Raw genomic sequence first — 22502 nt, 5'->3', positions numbered from 1 at the left:
AACTGACTGGGTTCGGGAGCATCAGAGGAGAATCCAGGATGCCCGGGAAATTGTTGACCGGAGGATGGGGGAGGCTCAGCAGCGCCAAGAGGATGCCTACAACCAAAGGGCGAATGCCACACCACTACAAGTGGGAGATAAAGTTTGGCTAAAAAAATATCATCGCTCTCACAAACTTGAAAGCCTTTGGGAGCCTGAGCCCTATGTCATCTCCTCTATCCCTTACCCAGAGACTGATGTGTATGAAGTCAAAAAGCCTGGGCTAGCCCCACAGACGGTGCACCGGAATAGGATAAAACGTTGCACTAAGGAGGACCTACAGGGCCTTACAGCACCGTGTCCGGTATCTGCATCCACGCCTCCGGATCCCCCAGCAGCTCCAGCTAAACCTCTCTCTCTGGAAGAAATGTTCCAAGTTGAACCGTTCCTCATGGCCATAGGCTATCCAGCGGTCCCTGTACACATTCCAGTGGCCCCTCCACTTCCAATTGTGCCTCCAACAACTCCATCTCTACAACCAGATGCTGGGGGTGATCTTCGACCTGTACCTGCACCAATCACTGTTGAAGAGGATCCTCCGCTGAGACGGTCTGAGCGCTCTACCAGAGGAATTCCTCCACTCCGCTACAGAGACCAGAGCCCTTAAACTGTTTTTGTTGTATAACTGTTTTGTTCCAGTTCCTGCAACGTTCAAGGTTCGTGCCTGGTCCTCCTGACCAAGTTCCCTGTACTAACCAGCCATGAGCTGATGGACACTTACAGTAACAAAAAGTTCTCTAGTGCCTGTCCCAGAGCCTTTTACATGGATGATGTCTAATTGCCTAAAAGAGACTCTACCTAACAGAGACACTTAACCCATTCCTTCCTAATGCACTTTCCTGTGATTGTGTGTTCCACACAGGGTATTATTGCACTTATTTCATTATTGCACTTATTTCATTATTGCACTTATTCTACTATTGCATTCCAGTGTTATCAAAGTCTTTGTATTTCTTCCTCTGAGTAAGCAAAAGGTTATTTAGATTGCCTCAGAGTAGAGCGCCTCTTTTGTAAAACAGCATATTTTCCAGTGTCTAAGTCAGATAGCTCCTCCTCTGAGTAAGAGAAGTCAGTTTACATATACCTCAGAGAAAGTCCAGTTTATGTAGGAGTGTATTTTCTCATCCAGTCTCATTATTGTCTATATTATCTCTATAGCTGGAAAGATTTAGTTGAGCCAGCTCGTATGCAGATTTTTCTCAGATTTTCATTCAGATTTCTCTCAGATTTTCATTCAGATTCATGTGAGCCAGTTCTCCTCAAGACCTCGCAGTATTTGTTGTCTGTTGTGTTTCCCTTCCTTTTGTTTCCAGTATTTGTTCGCCTCTGTCTTGTCCCAACACAGTAGTTATCACACATAGTCATACCTAACCTTCACACTGGTCCATACATATCGCACCTTGGATACCTTTTCGTGTGTTTGGCCTGTGGAGTGCTTGTGTGTGTGATTGAGTGATATGAAAGGGAGCTCCCCATGTATGTTTGCTTTTATTATTTTATTCTTTTCTCTTCCAGGTATCCAAGACACTACTCAGACACGCCAAGGTAGTACACAGGTCTTCACAGTTCTTTTCCAGTAGGGTAACACATTTAACAGAAAACCTACTGTCTAACTGGCTGGAATATGGAGGGTCACCCGCCAGCAGTTAAGTTGTCCTGGCTTACACGTCAGATGGTTCACGCACTAGCTACCTGGTCGCCAGAGTACGTTAGGCACCCCTAGGTGAAGTCCTGCCACTAGGGTTTCTCATCCTCTCTCTCTTCTCACCTGTGCCTTGGGCGTGGGAAACACACACCTCATCACACTCACTCTCATCATTCATTCCTGTTGTTTGATTGTCCAGTCTATTCATGTTTGCTGCCTTCTAGATTCGCCGAGGTCGGCTCAAATTTGCTAGGGAGGTATGCAGTGTCCCAGAACATGCAGACTACTACTCCTATTATGGTCATTTCTATTTCTGTGCCAATGCCTGTTCTGGTAAGTGTTTGCACTGCAACTGCTACTGGTTTTCCCCTAGTATTCTCTGGTAATGGGCATTCTCATGTGTATTCTCATGTATTCCTGTGTATTATTACAGTGTACAGTGGTATGCAAGGCTGTTGATCACGTGACCTGTAACCATGGTTCCTCCAATGGCTGACTAGCTCTGGCCAAGAGCAACCATGTGACCTCCCACTTCCTCCTAACAAGTTAGTCTTCCCCCTGCTTCCAAGCAAGGAGGATGTGTGTCGTCCCTCTCCTGCCTCAGAGGAGTTGGGCTTCTTCTCTGCAGCTCCCACTTCACCATAAGAAGAGTGACTGATTCTGCTGCTGTATTCAAGTCTTCGGCTGTTTCTGCCTGCTCAAGTGACCGGATTCTTCTCTCTCATCTGGGTGTCATTCCGTTATTTCTCCTCATCGCTGCAAGGATTCACAGCAAGTATTATTCTCAAGCTAATCCACCCAGCACCGCTATTTCTCTCATACTCCTACTCCCATCATCCGGCACGTATTCTCACAGCCTATGCAGCACCACTCCTGCCTTATTTGTCAAAGCCTGCTATATACCCGGTTGCATCCGGACAGAACTGTTGCTACTAGTTACCTTATCTATAATAAAACCGCTGTTACTGAACCCTGGCATTGGTGTCTACTAACTGCTGCCCTGACTAAGTGCAGCGAAGAATCGCATGCCCATCATCACCCGCAGATTCCACAGACCGGCCCTACAGCTGTGCCGCCCTCAGGCCTATACCGTGACAAGTATACACCCTGCAGCTGCCCCGGTCATTGCCCGCTCATAACACCAGCACTGCGGAAGTGGCCCCCAGGGGCCAGGGCATCGCATACGTACAGCAGGTCACATGATGGCCGTCACTATTGGTAAGGGATCCTGTGTTATACGTACAGCAGGTCACATGATGGCCGTCACTATTGGTAAGGGATCCTGTGTTATACGTACAGCAGGTCACATGATGGCCGTCACTATTGGGGAGGGATCCTGTGTTATACGTACAGCAGGTCACATGATGGCCGTCACTATTGGGGAAGGATCCTGTGTTATACGTACAGCAGGTCACATGATGGCCGTCACTATTGGTAAGGGATCCTGTGTTATACGTACAGCAGGTCACATGATGGCCGTCACTATTGGGGAGGGATCCTGTGTTATACGTACAGCAGGTCACATGATGGCCGTCACTATTGGGGAGGGATCCTGTGTTATACGTACAGCAGGTCACATGATGGCCGTCACTATTGGGGAGGGATCCTGTGTTATACGTACAGCAGGTCACATGATGGCCGTCACTATTCGGGAAGGATCCTGTGTTATACGTACAGCAGGTCACATGATGGCCGTCACTATTGGTAAGGGATCCTGTGTTATACGTACAGCAGGTCACATGATGGCCGTCACTATTGGTAAGGGATCCTGTGTTATACGTACAGCAGGTCACATGATGGCCGTCACTATTGGGGAGGGATCCTGTGTTATACGTACAGCAGGTCACATGATGGCCGTCACTATTGGGGAGGGATCCTGTGTTATACGTACAGCAGGTCACATGATGGCCGTCACTATTGGGGAGGGATCCTGTGTTATACGTACAGCAGGTCACATGATGGCCGTCACTATTGGGGAGGGATCCTGTGTTATACGTACAGCAGGTCACATGATGGCCGTTACTATTGGGGAGGGATCCTGTGTTATACGTACAGCAGGTCACATGATGGCCGTCACTATTCGGGAAGGATCCTGTGTTATACGTACAGCAGGTCACATGATGGCCGTCACTATTGGGGAGGGATCCGGTGTTATACGTACAGCAGGTCACATGATGGCCGTCACTATTGGGGAGGGATCCTGTGTTATACGTACAGCAGGTCACATGATGGCCGTCACTATTGGGGAGGGATCCTGTGTTATACGTACAGCAGGTCACATGATGGCCGTCACTATTGGGGAGGGATCCTGTGTTATACGTACAGCAGGTCACATGATGGCCGTCACTATTGGGGAGGGATCCTGTGTTATACGTACAGCAGCCAAAAGACAGTACCTCGCAGGGATCCAGCAAAGGGTATAGTATCCTCCCCGATGTGGGCGCAGGTGAAACCAGCAGAGAAGCGTATTAGAACCACATCATGTGATCAGAGATCGATAAGATGACAAAAATCAGCGTTTGCTTAATGGTAAATGAATAACTTATTTGTAGCAAGGCGTTTCGGCTTTGTCAGGCTCGAGCTCCAGCACAAGTGACAAGAGAAAGAAGGATAAAATGATCCAAAGAGGAAACAGTAATAAGCAGATTGGATCCAGAAAGACAGAAATCTGGTGAGAAATTGGTATTCGTGGCTAAATTTAATTGTCATACTCATTTAAAGTGTCCTGAATTTTTTTTTCTTTAATTGGGTTTATTAGACAAAAAATGAATTTTTATCCTGAAAAAGCAGTTTGAAGCTCCCCCCCTGTCTTCATTGTTTTCCTATGGAGAAAGTGAGATGAGGCATCAAAACAGGACAACAAAGAGTTAATTAAAAAGTACATTACCCTCCTGTCTCCTCTGATGTCACCACTGACCTCTCTGACTTCTGAATAGCTCCCATGCTGAGGAATCCTTTGTTCTCTGCTGCTGACATTTCTCCTCTGTCGCTCCTCCCCCCTCTTCATAGAACAGACAGGACGCGTCTGATTGAGATTTCCTGATTCTGAGCAGTGGATGACAGAAAGGAGAGGAGGAGGGGGGGGGGGGACCTGGGAAAAGGCTTTTTACTTTTTTTAAAAAAAACTTTTATTTATCAATTTTCAGAACAGCAGTACAGACAACCACATAGAGCATATCTACATCATCAGTGCACATTTCACATATCCCAGGATGATAAATGCAGGCAATATACACGCAATACCAATAGGGTGTTGACACCGACAATCCCAGGAGAAGAAGGCAAATAACAGTTAGAAAACGAACAACTAACTGAGGACAAACAGATCATCCACTCACACACACAGAACCATTCATACACGGCACTCCCTCCCCAACCCGCGAGGCCCTCATGAGAGGACCTGATATAGCGACAGAACCTTAACCGGGCCTTACATTAGTCTCTTCTAGAGATATCCAGTGGATCCATATCTTTTTGAACTTTTGTGGGCATTTCCTGCTCTCATACAGAGCCTTGTATAGCGGGACATATGTGTTGACTAATCGTATCCACCTAGTTAAAGAAGGAACATCAGGACTCTTCCATTCCATTATAATGACTTTGCGGGCACAAAACAGAAGGAAGCGAATGAACAACCTATAGTATTTGCTGTGTGTCACCTCATTGATGAGACCCAGCAAACAGATCTCAGGAGAGCAGATAAGAGGAAATTCTAAGTGTTCGGCCATAAAGGCCATAACTTCTCTCCAGAAAGGCATAACCCTCGGGCAATCCCAGAGCGCATGCAAAAATGACCCCACTGCCCCTTGGCATCGGAAGCAGACAGCTGATGTCATAACACCCATCATGCATAGCCGCTCAGGGGTACAGTATAACCTAAGTAGAAACCGAAACTGTATGAGCACATCTCTAGAACTCACAACTGTGGGATAGAAAGTGGCTTCCACCTCCCTCCAGCGAGTCGCTGTCAGGGTCGGTATGTCCTGCACCCACAGCTCAAGGGCTCTGGCAAAGGGGGAAGAATCCTCTGATTGCCGCAGCGGATATGCTTGCGTCAGTGGCTTGGGCAGGTCTGCGGCGCCCAGGAGAAGTTCCGGCTCAGAAAATGCCAGGGGAAGCCTGAGGGTGTTAAATTGCGATTTTTCCGCACGCCGCAGTTGAAGATAGTGGAAAAAGGCCGTCTGTGGTACACCATAGGCAGACTTCATGTGGTCAAAGGATAAGAACACATGTGACTCAGAGAACAGGTGAGACAGGAATTTCACACCATGTTTGCCCCACAGGACAGAGCCAGGGAGCGACAGCAAGTGCGGTAAATGAGGATTAAGCCACAAGGGCATTCTAGGGGAGAATTTATCATTAGGCTTCATCCTGTGGGCCACAGACCATACCCTTGCCACGGTCAGAATTGGGGCCACATACGAGGAGGAGGGAGTATAGCGATAAAGGGAATTCGGGAGCCCTTCATAACAGCACCTGCCACATTCACCGCGGGGTTCCTCAGATCTAGGTCCAACCACCAATTCGCATATACAAGCTGGGAGGCAAGGAAATAGTTTCGGACATTAGGAGCAGCCAACCTGCCCTGACGCTTGGACGCCTGCAGTGAAGCTAGCTTAATTCGCGGGGGTTTCCCCTGCCAATAAAACGATCTCAACATTCTCTCAATGCGCCCAAAGAAGGCACAACCTGGGAAAGAGGGAGACGCATGGAATAAGTAAATAAATTTAGGCAGATAAATCATTTTGAAGATATTAATTCTCCCCATCAGGGATAGAGGCCGAGAAGACCAGGCTCTGAGACGAGCCTCGGTAGTGGTTACCAGGGGTTCCAGGTTCAGAGGAATGTAACTCTCAAGGGACGCAGTGACTTCAACCCCCAAATACCTAAATTGCTGAACTACCTGCAGAGGGACAGGAAGTGGGGACACGCTGGTGTAGGCAGCCGAGAGAGGGAGCAGGGAGGATTTGGACCCGTTGACCCTTAGGCCTGATACAGCACCAAAGGAGTCAAGGATGGCGAGCAAGTTCCTTAAGGAGGAATCAATATCAGCCAGATACACCAGCGTGTTGTCCGCATACATAGATATCTTCTCCACCAAGGTGCCCCTTGTAATGCCACAGACCGAGGGGGAGACACGGATGACCGCTGCCAGAGGCTCCATAGCTATTGCAAATAGAAAGGGGGAGAGCGGGCATCCCTGCCTCGTCCCATGCTCCAGGGGGAAGGGTGCAGAGATATCCAAGTTAGTATGGATACGAGCCAGCGGAGCAGTATACAGCAAACAAACCCAGGCAATGAATTCAGGACCAAAGTGAAGTCCCGCCAGGAGAGCCCACAGGTATGGCCATTCCACCGAGTCAAATGCCTTATATATGTCAAGGCTAAGGACAAAGCCCGGAGATGCATCAGCACAGGCAGCAGCTATGTTCAGGTGGAGGCGCTGGATATTAATATCTGTGGCCCGACCCGGCATGAACTCGGTCTGGTCCGGATGGACTACAGAAGTGATAACAGTAACCAAGCGGGCTGCCAGAATTTTGGCCAGAACCTTCGCGTTGAAGTTTAGTAAGGAAATGGGACGGTATGAGTCAGGCATCCTGGCGTCCTTACCTGGTTTTAGTAAAAGCACAATTAGGGCCTCCCTAAGGGAATCCGAGAGTGTACCAGAGTCCAGGGCACCCTGAAATAGGGAGAGTAGCCGAGGGGCCAACAGCTCCCCGTTGAGCTGGTACCAGTCTCCTACAAGCCCGTCTAGCCCAGGGGTCTTACCCAGTGGCATTGCTTTAATAGCTTCCACTATCTCTTCCACCGTGATGGGAGAGTCCAAGAGCCCTGCTTGGGAATCCGTGAGAGGTGTTAGGGGGAGGTCTACGAGAAACCCTTCAATGTCCTGAGGTGTTAGCGTGTAATTAGAAGAGTATAGATCCTTATAGAAGTCGAAGAAAACTGCGTTGACGTCTACAGGATTGGTGACCTCATTCCCACTGGAGTCTAGCACTAACGGAATAGATGTAAGAGGCCGCTCATTCCTGGCTAGGTAGGCCAGTAGCCTGCCATTTTTATCCCCGAACTCAAATATAGAAGCTTCTCTGGCTAGCAATTTCCTGTCCGCCCGCTCCTTTTGAACCACCACCAGGGCTCTCTGCTTTTTGGCCCACTCTATAATTATCATCCGAAGGGTCAGAGACAAGACGTGCCTCAGCCTGCAACATTTCCATGCTCAGCATCTCCTCTCTCTCCCGACATCGAGCCCGTAGACTTTTAACACTGGTGACGAAGGCACCCCGGACAGTAGCTTTATACGCATCCCAGCGTATCAGTGGATCAGGGTAATCAGAATTGTGCTCCCAATAACCAACGTGCACAGAACGCAGTGCGTCCTGCACATCGGGGGAGCTCAGCCAACCAGGGTGCATCCGCCACACTATCAGGGAGGGGTGAGTCTTCAAGCGCACAGAGAGAACGACAGCAGAATGGTCTGATATCCCCCGAGCGGTATGCTCAATAGAGTGGACAAGTGGCAACAGATCAGGGGATACCAGAGCAAGATCTATTCTGGAAAAGGATTTATGTACCGAGAAGTAGAAGGAATACCTGGTATCCCTCGGATATTTCCAGCGCCAAACGTCAGTGAGGTTGAGGGCCGAACTCCAAGACAAAAAATGGGGGGACGCTGCATCCACCCCACTGGACCTATCTAAGTGAGGATGGAGAACAGCATTAAAATCGCCTATGTATATGACAGGATCTGGAGGAAAGGAAGCCAGTTTCCCTGAGATGTGCTCAAGTAAGGAGACAGAGAAGGGAGGGGGGGACATAGACACTAACAAGAGTAAAGGACAGAGAGTTGTACCTGCAGTGAATAATAACATAGCGGCCGAAATGATCACAGGCCACCTGGGTGACATTAAGGGGCAAGGCCTTGGATAGCAGGACTGAGACCCCCCTGGCATACGTGGAGTAAGTAGCATGATAACCACTAGCTATCCAAGCTTTCTTGAGTGCCAGGACCTTCTGGCCTGTAAGATGAGTCTCAGAGAGACATACTATGTGAGGGGCATGTTTTTTAATAAAATCAAAGCATAGGGCGCGTTTATGTTTAGAATTGAGCCCTCTCACATTCCAACAAAAAATCTTCAGAGTGGCCATAGTAAGGGAAGATAAGATATATCATACGGGTATAGAAACCAGAGAATCCAGGATAACAACTCCCACAGGGAGGGGAGAGAGGCCCGCCATACATTCACACACACACACAACAAACACATAAGCAAAACGGTAAATATCTTCAGCTACTCTAAGATGAACTGGTAGAGCAACTATTCTGAAGGACTGTAGAAAGTAACACCCTGTCTAACACTACAACCTGTGCAGACCTAGACCCTAGAACTAGTGAACCCCCTAGGGGCGAAGTCTCTGCCCTAACTGAACCTAGAACTAACAGTAGTTATGCATTTACAGTACAACACACCGTAAAAGGGAAAAAAGAAAGATTAAAAGCTTTTTGAACAATATAAGACTCCAATAACATTCCCTGGCAGGGAGGACAATGTCAAAGCCATCACACAGGACATGAAAGTTGTAAAGGATAACAACACATTAGCGATGGTGTCCCAGAAGACTGTCGAGAGACAGGCAACTATCGGATGCCCTGCCACAAAACTGGATGTGCTCAATCAGCAGCCCGATCAGCAGCCTCCGGAGGGATCGGTGGGGCAGCCTCAGCCCACTGTAACGCCTCAGCTGCTGACGAGAAGAATCTTGTGTCTCTGCCGTCGATGACCCTCAGTCTGGCCAGATAAAGCATAGCATATTTGTATCCCTTCGCCCGCAACTTCGCCCTGACCTCCGTGAACTGAGTGCGCGTTTTGCGTAAGTCCACCGAGAAGTCTGGATAGAAAGAGACTCTGGAATTGTCCACCTTAATTTCTCCTTTTATGCGAACCGCCCGGAGCACAGCATCCCTGTCTCGGAAGTGAAGAAAACGGGCCAGAAACGGGCGAGGAGGAGCCCCAGGAGGAGGAGCTCTAGCCGGGACCCTGTGGGCCCTTTCCACGGTGAAGTAGTCAGAGAACATATCATCCGGAAGTATGTCTTTCAGCCATGTTTCAACAAAACGAACAGGGTCTTGGCCCTCAGCTTTTTCAGGCAGCCCAATAATACGGACATTGTTGCGTCTCAGGCAATTTTCAAAGTCGTCTGCCCGCTCAGTGACTGCCTTTATTTGTCTGTGCATCTCTGTGAGCTGGGCTGGAATGGGGCGGACGGTGTCCTCAACATCAGAGACTCTCCTCTCTACCTCGGTCGTGCGCTCCCGCAGCTCTTGTGTCTCATGCCGTAGGATAACGAAGTCCTGCCGCAACTCATCCACCTTAGACACCATCATAGTTTGACAGGCAGTGATGGCGGCCAGGACCTCAGACAACTTCTGGTCGATAGTGGATGCTGAATATTGTGATCTCTCAGGAGAGTGCAGGCGGGGAGGGCTCATGGACCCCTCAAAGACAGACAGGGGTGAGGGAACGTCGTCCCTGCCAGGTGAGCGTGCAAACTTTTCCAACTTTTGGGCGGCCGGAGTCTGAACCTTGTCAGATATAGGAGCGTGCAGGGCCATCTCCCCCTCCTGCCCCTCAGAGCCAGAGTCCTCATCAGACACAACTCTGGCATGTGCAGGAGCGGGCCCCTTAGTTTTCTTTTTGGGGCCTCCCTTAGAGCCTCACATGGTGCACACTGACAGGAACAAAAGGGGGGCACTCCGGATATCAGGGCAGACAGCACACAGAGAGCAGCACAAGTATGCAAAAGCCTGGAGTCTCAGCAGCACAGTTCCACACAGTCCTGTAGAAATACTTTATGGCCCAGCACTCAGGAGGGGAGAGAGAGAGACAGGTGTCTGCAGAGGGAGACACAGTCCATGGGGCACAGATGCGCTGGCTTATGGGGGGGGGGCTTTCGGTGACAGACTATAGGGCCCACTGGATCAGGGCACACACAGGGCCTCAACACCACCCCCACACTCCTGCTGCACAAATGGAGGGGCAGCCGGGACAGCAGGGGAGACCGCCGTTAAAGGGCACAGGGCAGAGCTGGCGCCAGGGCAGGAGGGAAAACCCGGTGCCGGCCGGAGGGGTGGCAGGATCCCGGATGCAGCCGCCGCACTGAAGAGTCACGTGTCCAAGATAGCGCCGGAGAAAGCGCGCGCACCAGCCTGTCACCGGCACAGCGCCGAGGGGATCCAGGCAGCCCGGAGGCTGAGTAGCAGTCCGGATGGGCCCCGACCGAACACCCCAGCACGTCCGCCCGCACCCAGGCCAGGATGAGAGTCACTCCGGTAAGTCAGGGCGGGAAGGGCGCGCTCCAACCGTCTTCCCGGCAGCCGCGCCACACACCTCACCCCGAGGGGAAACTCACCGGGCACCGGCAAACAGTCTCTAGACAGGAGTGGGGGCCCCAGCCAGCAGGAGGGCCACAGACCAGGCGGACCGGGTGCCGCACAGAGGCACAGGCAGAGAGGAGTCTTTCCCCGGAGCAGTCCACAAGCAGGAGAGCAGGGCTCACAGCTCCACAACATTTTTGACACCAAACACCCGTTCCGTAGGGTCACAGGGGGAGGCAGAGACAGTTCAGTCACCAATTAATGGCATCCAGGGTGAAATATCAGGGTAAAACTGCCAGGGAAGTACGGAGCTCCTCTAACACGCTGCTGCTCAGTCGGCCATCAAGCCACGCCCCCTCGGAAAAGGCTTCTTACATGCAGATGTAACACCCCCTAATGGAGCTTCCAGTGTAAGGAGGGGGGTTTTGGTTTGTTTCACCTTCTCACTCAGCGCAGTGCCTCCACCTGAGTCTTGACAAGAGCTTGCTTGGTATGCAGGAGGTTGTCACTCTTCTGCCAGGGGTTGACTCAGGAAACCCCCACCTAGCTCGGTACACACTCAATACACTATAAGTGATATACTCACAGAGAGAAGTAACATGGAAACAGGAACCAATTTAATGCTTGGTAAAATCAATACTGGGCTTGACAATGGGGTATGAATTAACAGGGAATGGATATGATATAAAAATAAATGTGGCAACACAGAACTCTCCCCCTGAAAGTGGAACACTTCAGCAGCAGGAAGGGGGGTTGTTTGGTAAACAGGGTGACTAGTGTGAGCACTCTAACAATGTGGACTCTAGGAGGTGACTCTCATCACACACAGTCACTGCACACCAGGCCGGCACATACATCCACACTGACTATATGTAATAAGTCAGGCTGCAGCCATATAGTAAGATAAATGTCTATACGCTGGGGCCCAGTTGCCGCGGACGTTGGCGCGCTTTAGAAGTTGTTGGTGCACTTAATAACAAAGGAGTTGCAACTTGAACAATCCACCAGGTCACAGCTCTTGTGAACAGAACAGATTCCAACAAGGTCTAAGCTGTGATTCTTTAATTGTCACTGTCCAGCCACAGCTTCACCAGCCAGGACACAAAGGGTTACTCACTCTTTTGCTGCTGATCTACACACCAGGCTCAGTGCAGGTTTCCAACATGGAGCCGCAGCATTTAGGAAGGATCTCACAGAGGGAGTGGGGGGCAGGATCCTCCTCACTGGACACACAGGAGCTGGGGGGTCCTGTCTGGGCTCAGTCCTTCCTCTCTTAGCTGTCAGGTCTCTCTCTGTTACCCCTGACACAGCCAGCACAGGAGGTGGTCTCCTCTCCTCAGACACAGCACAGGAGGGGGTCTCCTCTCCTCAGACACAGCACAGGAGGTGGTCTCCTCTCCTCAGACACAGCACAGGAGGGGGTCTCCTCTCCTCAGACACAGCACAGGAGGTGGTCTCCTCTCCTCAGACACAGCACAGGAGGGGGTCTCCTCTCCTCAGACACAGCACAGGAAGGGGTCTCCTCTCCTCAGACACAGCACAGGAGGGGGTCTCCTCTCCTCAGACACAGCACAGGAGGGGGTCTCCTCTCCTCAGACACAGCACAGGAGGTGGTCTCCTCTCCTCAGACACAGCACAGGAGGGGGTCTCCTCTCCTCAGACACAGCACAGGAAGGGGTCTCCTCTCCTCAGACACAGCACAGGAGGGGGTCTCCTCTCCTCAGACACAGCACAGGAGGGGGTCTCCTCTCCTCAGACACAGCACAGGAGGTGGTCTCCTCTCCTCAGACACAGCACAGGAGGTGGTTTCCTCTCCTCAGACACAGCACAGGAGGGGGTCTCCTCTCCTCTGACACAGCACAGGAGGTGGTCTCCTCTCCTCAGACACAGCACAGGAGGGGGTCTCCTCTCCTCAGACACAGCACAGGAGGGGGTCTCCTCTCCTCAGACACAGCACAGGAGGTGGTCTCCTCTCCTCAGACCATGCTGCCCACCATGCACTGTCTCTCTCTGTCTTTTCCCCTCTTCCTCCCAGCGCAGCATCACTTCCTGCTCCCCTCAGCTCACTGTCCCAGGGAGAGATGGGAAATGTAGTTTGTGTGCCTCTCTTATAAGCTGCACCTGCTGTTCTCCCTAAATCCTCTCCAGGGGTTACACAGATAATGGCAGATTTGACTGATAAACCCAATTACAAAGTTTATTAAAATCGGCTGGACTATTGATTTCTGCAAAAAAAAAAATTCACAACATTGACTCTTTAACCCTTTAACCCCTTAGTGACCGCCATGCGGCCTTTTCACGGCGGCCTCTAATGGGCTTTATTCCGAAGCGTACGCCTTTTAACGGCAGATGCATCAGAATAAATTACCGCCCGGCGGCGGCTGCAGGACGGGGGATCAGCGCTCCGGACAGTTTAACCCGTTAAATGCCACTGTCAAAGCATGACAGCGGCATCTAACGGGTTCCGGTGTGTACTGGACGGCGCCGCAGGTCCACTTACATGATCGCGGTCCCGCGGCGCTGTCCGGTCCCCCCCACCGTCTCCATGGTAACTCCGGGGGCCTAATGAAGGCCCCCGGGCTTACCATGGATAAGCCATCCTGCTGACAGGGGTGGCTGTGCTACTGCCTGTCAGCAGGATGGTCACATGATACAATACACTGTACTGCAGAAGCCGTACAGTGTATTGTATAATGTGATCTAAGTCTTACACTAGTGTACAGTAATGTACACTAGTGTAAAAAAAAGTGCACCAAAAACATACACTATAAAACATTACATAAAAGTGATCAAAAACACAAATCCTATACATATTTGGTATCGCTACGTCCGTAACGACCCACTCTATAAAACGATATCACTAATTATATCGCACGACACAAGCTGTAAAAAAAAAAAAAAACAGTACCAGAATAGCTGTATTTTATCAATCCACTTTAGAAAATACGTCCTAAAAGAGATCAAAAAGTCATATACATATAAAACTTGGTATCTATAGAAACTACAGATCTTCCCGCATAATATAAGCCCAAACCAGCTGTCGCGCAAAAGATGAGAACGCTATGGATCTTGCAATGTGGCGACAGTTTTTGTGGGTTTTTGCTAGGAAGATAGTTTCTATTGCGCCAAACTGATAATAGTTAAAAAAATTTATACAAATGTGGTATCGCCGTAACCGTAGTGACCCAGAGAATACATGTATTATGTTATTAGTGACCGCCGATAGGGATTTTTATGGCGATCACTAATGGACTCTATTCTGCTGCCATCAGCTCTTTATGGCGATGGTGCAGAATAGTGCAGCAGCGCCGGTAATGCCCGCAGCCCCCTCCTCTCAGCTACCGGAGGTCGCTGAGGAGTTGGGGCAGAGTGTGGGCTCAGTCCCGGCCAGTCCCTGCACCGACGATCGCCGTTATTATCAGTATAACGGCGGCCACCGGTAACGGGCGCTGCATGCTTTCATCTCCTCTCTCCGTTATTCCACAGTGAGAGGAGATGAATACATGTCCCCCCCCCTGTCCCCCCCGGAATAACCTTAGTGTTCACAGTGATTAATTCCTTAGGGTACAAACACACTTGCCGTATCGGCAGCGAGACTCGCTGAGGATCCCGACCCTGTGTACTCAATGGCAGACATGTACATCCCTGCTGCGAGTTTGTCCGAAGGCCGACCCGTTAACCCCCCAGCCGCCGGAGACTATACATCACCTGGTCCCGACTATATATCATCTGGTCCTTCGCTGATTCCCGGCACGTCCCGCTCGGCCAATCAGTGCGCTGCCCCACCGCAGCACTGATTGGCTGAACGGGCCGGGAAGACGTCTGGAGCCCCGTAGCCGGGATTACCTGGTGTATAGTGTCCGGCGGCCGGGGAGTTAACGGGGCGAGCTGCGGCCAAACTCTGAGCAGGGATGTACATCTATGCTGCGAGTTTGTCTGCCCTTGAGTACACAGGGCCGGGATCCTCAGCGAGTCGCAGCCAGAAACTCGCTGCAGATACAGCAAGTGTGTTTGTACCTTTAAAAAAAGATCAAACTCTCATTCTCTCCACCACCAGAGGTGACAGATAGCATGGGGCAATGATCAGGGACTAGCCGATGTGGTCTTGGGGTTACCTGCCCCCTTTTTGCTAAGGTAACCAGGACTGCAAGGGGTTAATGTCTGTGTAAGAGAGTAGGGGTAGGGGCAGTGGAAGCTGTGCTCGGCTGTCCTAGCTGTCCCCCCACTTCAGGGGAGGAGCAGTACATTATATATATGGGGGGCAGTCCTTCTGGGGTCCTCTTTCTCCGGCCGCCTTTCCTAGTGTGCACATCTCCCTAGACATGGCTGACGAAGAGTCCCTTATCTCTGCTCTGCCTTCTCATATACAGAGTGATGGCGGTTTCCTGCTTCGCCTGGTTTCCGGCTTAGCAACCCCTGAGCAGCGTCTGTCTGTTTCACAGGCAGAGGCTGTTATTTCTGCCCCCAATGATGCCGGCGGCCCACGAGACGTACCCGCCCTCCAGCTAGACTTAGCCCCAGCCTCCCTCGGCCCCCGGGTGCTTCCCTCGCGTCCCGATCCTCTCGTCCCCCAGCGTCCCGGCAGCGGCGCCCACAGGCGGGCCCAGCGACGGCTTCACTCACCTCCCCTTGCGACATCACTCCACAGGCCTCCGGCACTCGGGCGTCACAGGCGCCGCTTCGCGCAGTTCCGGTAGCTCCTCCCACTTCCGGTTACGTCTCTTCCGCATCCGGCCGGGGCCCGTTGTTTGCCGAGCCGCCATTAACACGCGGTCAGCAGCCACTATCAGCCCAGCTCACCCCCTCCACCAGCATGGGAGCCCAGCAGTCCTCTGGCCTTTCCTCACAGGAGGCCAGTGACACAGCGCCTGCCAGTTTAGTCACCAGCCAGCAACCAGTTCAGGTCCAGCCCACCCCAGTGAATCCAGAGCAGATTGCCTCCAGTGCAGCTGCTCCTGCGCCCTTGGAATTAACCCCAGCTGCCCCTGCTAGCACTTCTCCACCTCTGCAGCACCAGGCCTCCTCCGGGGAGCGGGAGCCTGATAATCCTGCAGCTACCATGGTCACTAGATCACGCTCGCACAGACGTAATCGTTCTGTTTCCACGTCATCCACCCGGGTGTCTAACAGGCGTAGTCGCCGTAGATCCGCTGGTAGAAGACACCGCTGCTCCCACAGGCGCTCCAGAGAGTCCAGGAGGTCCAGTCGCAGCACACGATCCAGATCCTCAAGATGGCGGTCACCTTCTTCTTCACGGTCCTCTTCACGGAGCTACTCTAGCTCAGACAGAGAGTCCTGACATCGCAGACAGAGGCCGGAGCCTAACTTGCTGACCAGACACCGGTCGCTTTGCGGGGCCAGTCTGGCCAGCGCGGGTCCTCCATCTCAGCCTGTTCCAGTTCCAGCTCAGGAGATTCCAGTCTCTTCTCAGGAGATCCCTATGATGTCCCCAAATCCTGTGAGCGGTGAGTTCAACTATGCTACAGCTTGGGGTAAGGGGTCTGATGAGCACAACCTTTTACCAACATTGAGGGCTCTGCTGTCTAGATTAGAAGGCGCCAGCGGTGCCTGCAAAGCCCCCCCCCCCCCCCTAAGGCGGGGGTGCATAAAGAAGCTTTTTTTCTGCGGAATTAGTCCGTTAGGTACCCATGTAGATGCAGAAACGAAGCAAAAAATCTGGGACAACCAGTATGTGGATATCTGGTCATTAGTCACTGTAGACCAAACCACGGTAGATAGGGAACGAAAGCCGTACTCAGATAAAGCTTTTGAGCGGAGGCCAAAGGTCGCTAGGACCATAAACAACTGGTTACGGGCCTTTTCGGTGCTCGGTTGTGTAATGGGGGAGAAGCACCCAGAGAGAGGTTCCGAACTCTTTATTTATTTAGACTCTGTTTATAACGCCTTTAAGTCGTACGGCGGCAGTGCCTGGTGGAAGTACGATGAGGAGTTTCGTCGCCGCCTGGCACTGCAACCGGAGATTGGTTGGGGTGTGAAGGCCACAGATGTGTGGCTTAGACTAATGATGGCCCAAAAGTCTTCTCCCTTTCCATCTGGGGCCGCTGCCTCCTCCTTCCCTACACACGGGGCAGTGGTCGTTAGACGCCCGGGAACATGCTGGATGTATAACGAGGGCCACTGTAAGTTTTACGCGTTATGTAAATTTAAACATGAATGCTCCACCTGCGGGGGCGCTCACGCAGCAGTGTGATGCTAGAGAGCAGGTAAGTTGGGCACAAAACCCCCCGCAGCCACTGAGGGAAAAGAGCCCAGTGAACGTTCTCGAGATGTTCCCTTGGCTAGAGCTGTACCCCAATAAGGAGGATGCCCAAAAGATATGGGAAGGTTTTAGTTTCGTTTTTTTCATTCCTTTTAGTTTATCTACTCTACCTACTTGGTCAAATAATCTAAGATCAGCAATTGAACACCCCCAAGTCTTAAAGCAAAAAATTGATCTAGAAGTAGCGCTAGGCAGAATCCTCGGGCCCTTCCAGCACCCCCCTTTCTTCAATTTGCGCATTTCCCCTTTGGGTGTTGTCCCCAAGAGGGAGGCAGGCAAATTTCGCCTCATCCATCATCTCTCCCACCCGAAAGGGTTTTCAGTGAATGATGCCATTTCCAAGGAGGATGCATCGGTGTCCTATGTCTCGTTCGATAGGGCAGTGGCATTACTTAGAGCAGCCGGTCCGGGGGCTTTAATGGCAAAGTCAGACATTCAATCAGCTTTCCGCCTTTTGCCTGTCCACCCAGAATGTTATCACCTCCTGGGTTTACAGGTAGACGGTCTTTATTACTATGACACCTGCTTACCCATGGGCTGCTCCATTTCATGCCATTACTTCGAGCTTTTTAGCTCTTTCTTAGAATGGGTAGTGCGCTATGAAACGGGCAGCAACGCCATCATTCATTACTTGGATGATTTTCTCTTCGTAGCCCCTGGCGGAGAGAACACATGCCAATTTATGCTTTCCACATTCCATTATTACATGGAAAAATTCGGAGTTCCCATAGCCGAGGACAAAACTGAGGGCCCCACCACTATCCTATCATTTTTAGGCATAGAGCTGGATTCAAATGCCATGGTTTTCCGGCTTCCAGATGACAAATTACAGAAGTTGCAAGGTTTGGTTGATAGATTTTGTGGGGTAAAGAAGGTAACACTGCAACAGATGCAATCGCTACTTGGCTTGTTAGTTTTTGCTTGTAGGATAATGCCCATGGGCAGAGTTTTTGCCAGGTGATTGTCCCTCGCTACTCGGGGGTTTGCAGACCTTCCCACCGTATTAGACTGACTAAATCCCTAAAATCTGATCTCCAGGTGTGGAAGTGTTTCCTGGCCGGTTATAATGGTAGGACATGCTTCCAGGCTTTGGAGGTCTCCAATCGGGAGGTCTCTCTGCACACTGATGCGGCCGGCTCAATCGGTTTTGCAGCAATTTTTGGGCCGCAGTGGTGCGCGGAGAGGTGGCCCACGTCATGGCAGGAGTCGGGTTTGTGTCGCAACCTTACTTTACTTGAGATGTTTCCAATCATTGTGGCTATCGAGCTTTGGGGTCAGCAATTAGCCAATCAAAGGGTATGCTTCTGGTCCGACAACATGGGCGTTGTGCACTGCATTAACAACCTTTCCTCTTCCTCTCTTCCAGTGTTAGCTCTTCTGCGGCATTTGGTGCTGCGCTGTCTGGAGTACAACATCTGTTTTCGGGCTAAGCACGTGCCCGGGGTGAGTAATGCTTCTGCTGATGCTCTTTCCCGTTGTAATTGGCAGGCCTTCAGACTCTTGTGCCCGGAAGCGTACCAACAAGGATAGGAGTGTCCACGTCACCTGTGGGACATTGTGACCCTCGGCTCCAGCCTTTGATTCAGGCATCTGTGTCCCCAATGACCTGGAGCAGGGGTCTCAAACTCAATTTACCTGGGGGCCGCTGGAGGTAGAGTCTGGGTGAGGCTGGGCCGCATCAGGGTTTCCACAAGAAAAGCTCTTACAAAAACATTCCAATGTCATCAAATGTAATTATTATTATTCAGATTCAAATGTCTGTATTGACAGTTCCTTAACATTTAACTTTCTGAACATGAAAGTTACATCAGGTGACTCACAGGGGACGTCTTCATTGATCGGAGTTCTTCCCTTTTCATCATCTTCTCCATCTGCCCTGGGCCATTGTGAGAAGTTCTTCGAGCCACGAATCCACAGAATCTGCCAGAGAAACATATTAGGCTCCTCACTCTGGCACCATCCTCATCTCTCTACTAACTGCACATCTGTATTGTCCCCTTTACACCCTCATTTAGTAGGTAGGCTGACTCTATCTGATCCACCTTATAGAATATGCCCCCCTCTGTGTACAGATGGCCCCTTGCTCAGTCTTCCATATAGATGGCCCCATGTGCATCTCCTTGGGAGCCCCTCTCTGTGTAGTCCCCCTATAGTAGATGCCCCCATGTAGTCCCCTCCTTATATTTCCCCCCATATAGATGCCTCTTTTATATTGCCCCCCTTATCTCCCCCCCATATAGATGCCTCCTTTATGTTGCCCCCCTTATCTCCCCCCCATATAGATGCCTCCTTTATGTTGCCCCCCTTATCTCCCCCCCATATAGATGCCTCCTTTATGTTGCCCCCCTTATCTCCCCCCATATAGATGCCTCCTTTATGTTGCCCCCCTTATCTCCCCCCCATATAGATGCCTCCTTTATGTTGCCCCCCTTATCTCCCCCCATATAGATGCCTCCTTTATGTTGCCCCCCTTATCTCCCCCCCATATAGATGCCTCCTTTATATTGCCCCCCTTATCTCCCCCCATATAGATGCCTCCTTTATGTTGCCCCCCTTATCTCCCCCCATATAGATGCCTCCTTTATGTTGCCCCCCTTATCTCCCCCCCATATAGATGCCTCCTTTATGTTGCCCCCCTTATCTCCCCCCCATATAGATGCCTCTTTTATGTTGCCCCCCTTATCTCCCCCCATATAGATGCCTCCTTTATGTTGCCTCCCTTATCTCCCCCCCAGATAGATGCCTCTTTTATGTTGCCCCCCTTATCTCCCCCCATATAGATGCCCCCCTTATCTCCCCCCATATAGATGCCTCCTTTATGTTGCCCCCCTTATCTCCCCCCATATAGATGCCCCCTTATCTCCCCCCATATAGATGCCTCCTTTATGTTGCCCCCCTTATCTCCCCCCATATAGATGCCTCCTTTATGTTGCCTCCCTTATCTCCCCCCCAGCTAGATGCCTCCTTTATGTTGCCCCCCTTATCTCCTTCCCATATAGATGCCTCCTTTATGTTGCCCCCCTTATCTCCCCCCATATAGATGCCCCCCTTATCTCCCCCCATATAGATGCCTCCTTTATGTTGCCCCCCTTATCTCCCCCCATATAGATGCCTCCTTTATGTTGCCTCCCTTATCTCCCCCCCAGCTAGATGCCTCCTTTATGTTGCCCCCCTTATCTCCTTCCCATATAGATGCCTCTTTTATGTTGCCTCCCTTATCTCCCCCCCATATAGATGCCTCCTTTATGTTGCCCCCCTTATCTCCCCCCATATAGATGCCTCCTTTATGTTGCCCCCCTTATCTCCCCCCATATAGATGCCTCCTTTATGTTGCCTCCCTTATCTCCCCCCCAGATAGATGCCTCTTTTATGTTGCCCCCTTCTTAACTTTTCCCCCATATAGATGCCTCCCTTATCTTTCCCCCCAAATAAATGCCCCCCCTCTTTGTAGATGTTGTCCCCATATCTTGTACCCCGCAAAGTAGATAAAGAGCAAAACAAAAAAACAACTCACCTAACACATCAATCCCACGTCGCAGCTCCCTTCTTACGGACGGCCCCCGGCTGATGCTGCCTCCCTGCGGGTGTCCCCGGGATTCCCGGACAGCACGCGCACCAGGGAGCTGTGTGCGCCAGGCTGTTACTTCCGGGTCAGCGCTCCCTGACTCGGAAGCAACAGCCGCTGCGCACACAGCTCCCTGGTGCACGTGCTGCCCGGGAATCCCGGGGACACCCGCAGGGAGGCAGCATCAGCCGGGGACCGTCCAACACAGACTCTTGTGACCGTAAGCAAAACACTGCTTGCGGTCACAAGAGTGATCGATCAATGGGCCGGGCGGCGGAGGGGGGCCGGGCAGTAAAGTGGTGGGGGCCGCAAATTTGTGTCCCGCGGGCCGCAGTTGGCCCGCGGGCCGCGAGTTTGAGACCCATGACCCGGATGAATCATGGTAAGGCGTGGGAGGAGTGGCTGGCCTTAGCCAGGGATCGCATTACTAGTGATGAGGCCAGGTTGGAGTGCACTGTTTCCTATTTAATGTGGTTGAAAGATAAGGGTCTCTCCAGCATAGTCGCAGATTAGCAGGGGTGGGTTTCCATTTAAGAATCCGTGGTTGGGCAGACATCACCGGGTCTTTTGCCATTAGGCAGGCATTGAGAGGCTGGAAGCGTCAGCATGTTCGCAAGGAATGCAGGCGTCCCATCTCTTACCCCTGTTACAACGCCTTTTAGCCCAGCTTCCATCCTTATGCGACAATGATTTTGAAACTTGCTTATTTTCAGCAATTTTTTCAACTGCCTTTTTTGCGGCTCTCAGAGTTGGGGGAGTTAGTATCTCCTTCGGCCACTCGTTCTGGGGGGCTCCTAGCGGATGATGTCCTCCTCTCGGCCGGTATTGCACGGCTTAAGATACGCCGCTCTAAAACAAATATTTTTGGCCATGGCACCTGGATCACTATTCTTCCCGTTTCAGGCCCTGTTTGCCCGATACAGTTGTTGACCACTTACTTTCAGGCGCGCCTGGGCGGCGCGGTATTTTTTCTGCATAAAGATGGCGGCCCAGTCACTCGCTACCAGTTTCAAGCGATCATGCGCAGAGCGCTAAATGCGGTTGGGGTTGATCCACGGTTTTATGGCACGCACTCTTTCCGCATAGGTGCCGCCACGGAGGCGGTCAGGGCCGGCCTATCTAATGACGCGGTCCAGCGCTTAGGTCGCTGGAAATCCTCTTGTTATGCAAGTTACATTCTTCCTGATTTAGTTGATTGATTCGTTTTTCTTTTCAGGCAGCCTTCGGCCGGCGGTGTGGTTCTTAGGCCATTCTTATATACTCCGGGCAGCCCAGCGGGCAGAGTGTCGTCCAGGAGGCCTTCGTTTCATGAGGCATATGTCCATTGGAGGGGGATTCGTGGTCTCCACTGGACCCAGGTATTCTCTGAATGCATCGACATAGCCCGATCCTCTCCTTCCATCCCGATAGTTCTGGTCATTCACGCAGGTGGTAATGACCTCTGCTTCCTGCGTCTGGCTGATCTGCTCACGCTCATCCAGGCCGACATGGAGCGCATGCCGCCTTTTTTTCCGAGCTAGTTTTAGTTTGGTCCGAAATATTCCCTCGGGTGGTGTGGCAAGGTGCCAGGGAATATTCAGCGGTGGAACGGGCC

The 22502-nt window shown here is 51.4% G+C and overlaps 1 long non-coding RNA gene across 1 annotated transcript; it reads left to right on the top strand.

Annotated features, from left to right (window-relative positions):
* The first annotated feature begins 4056 nt into the window (after positions 1–4056).
* LOC138768093 (uncharacterized) lies at positions 4057–22260 on the top strand. Its single transcript, XR_011358932.1, has 3 exons — positions 4057–4355; positions 18710–18786; positions 22125–22260. It is a non-coding gene; the product is annotated as an uncharacterized lncRNA (long non-coding RNA).
* Positions 22261–22502: the final 242 nt, after the last annotated feature.

Source organism: Dendropsophus ebraccatus, chromosome 11 (genome assembly GCF_027789765.1).
Source record: "Dendropsophus ebraccatus isolate aDenEbr1 chromosome 11, aDenEbr1.pat, whole genome shotgun sequence".
NCBI lineage: Eukaryota > Metazoa > Chordata > Amphibia > Anura > Hylidae > Dendropsophus > Dendropsophus ebraccatus.
The sequence above is the reverse complement of the archived record's forward strand: the minus strand, read 5'-3'. Positions and strand labels throughout refer to the sequence as shown.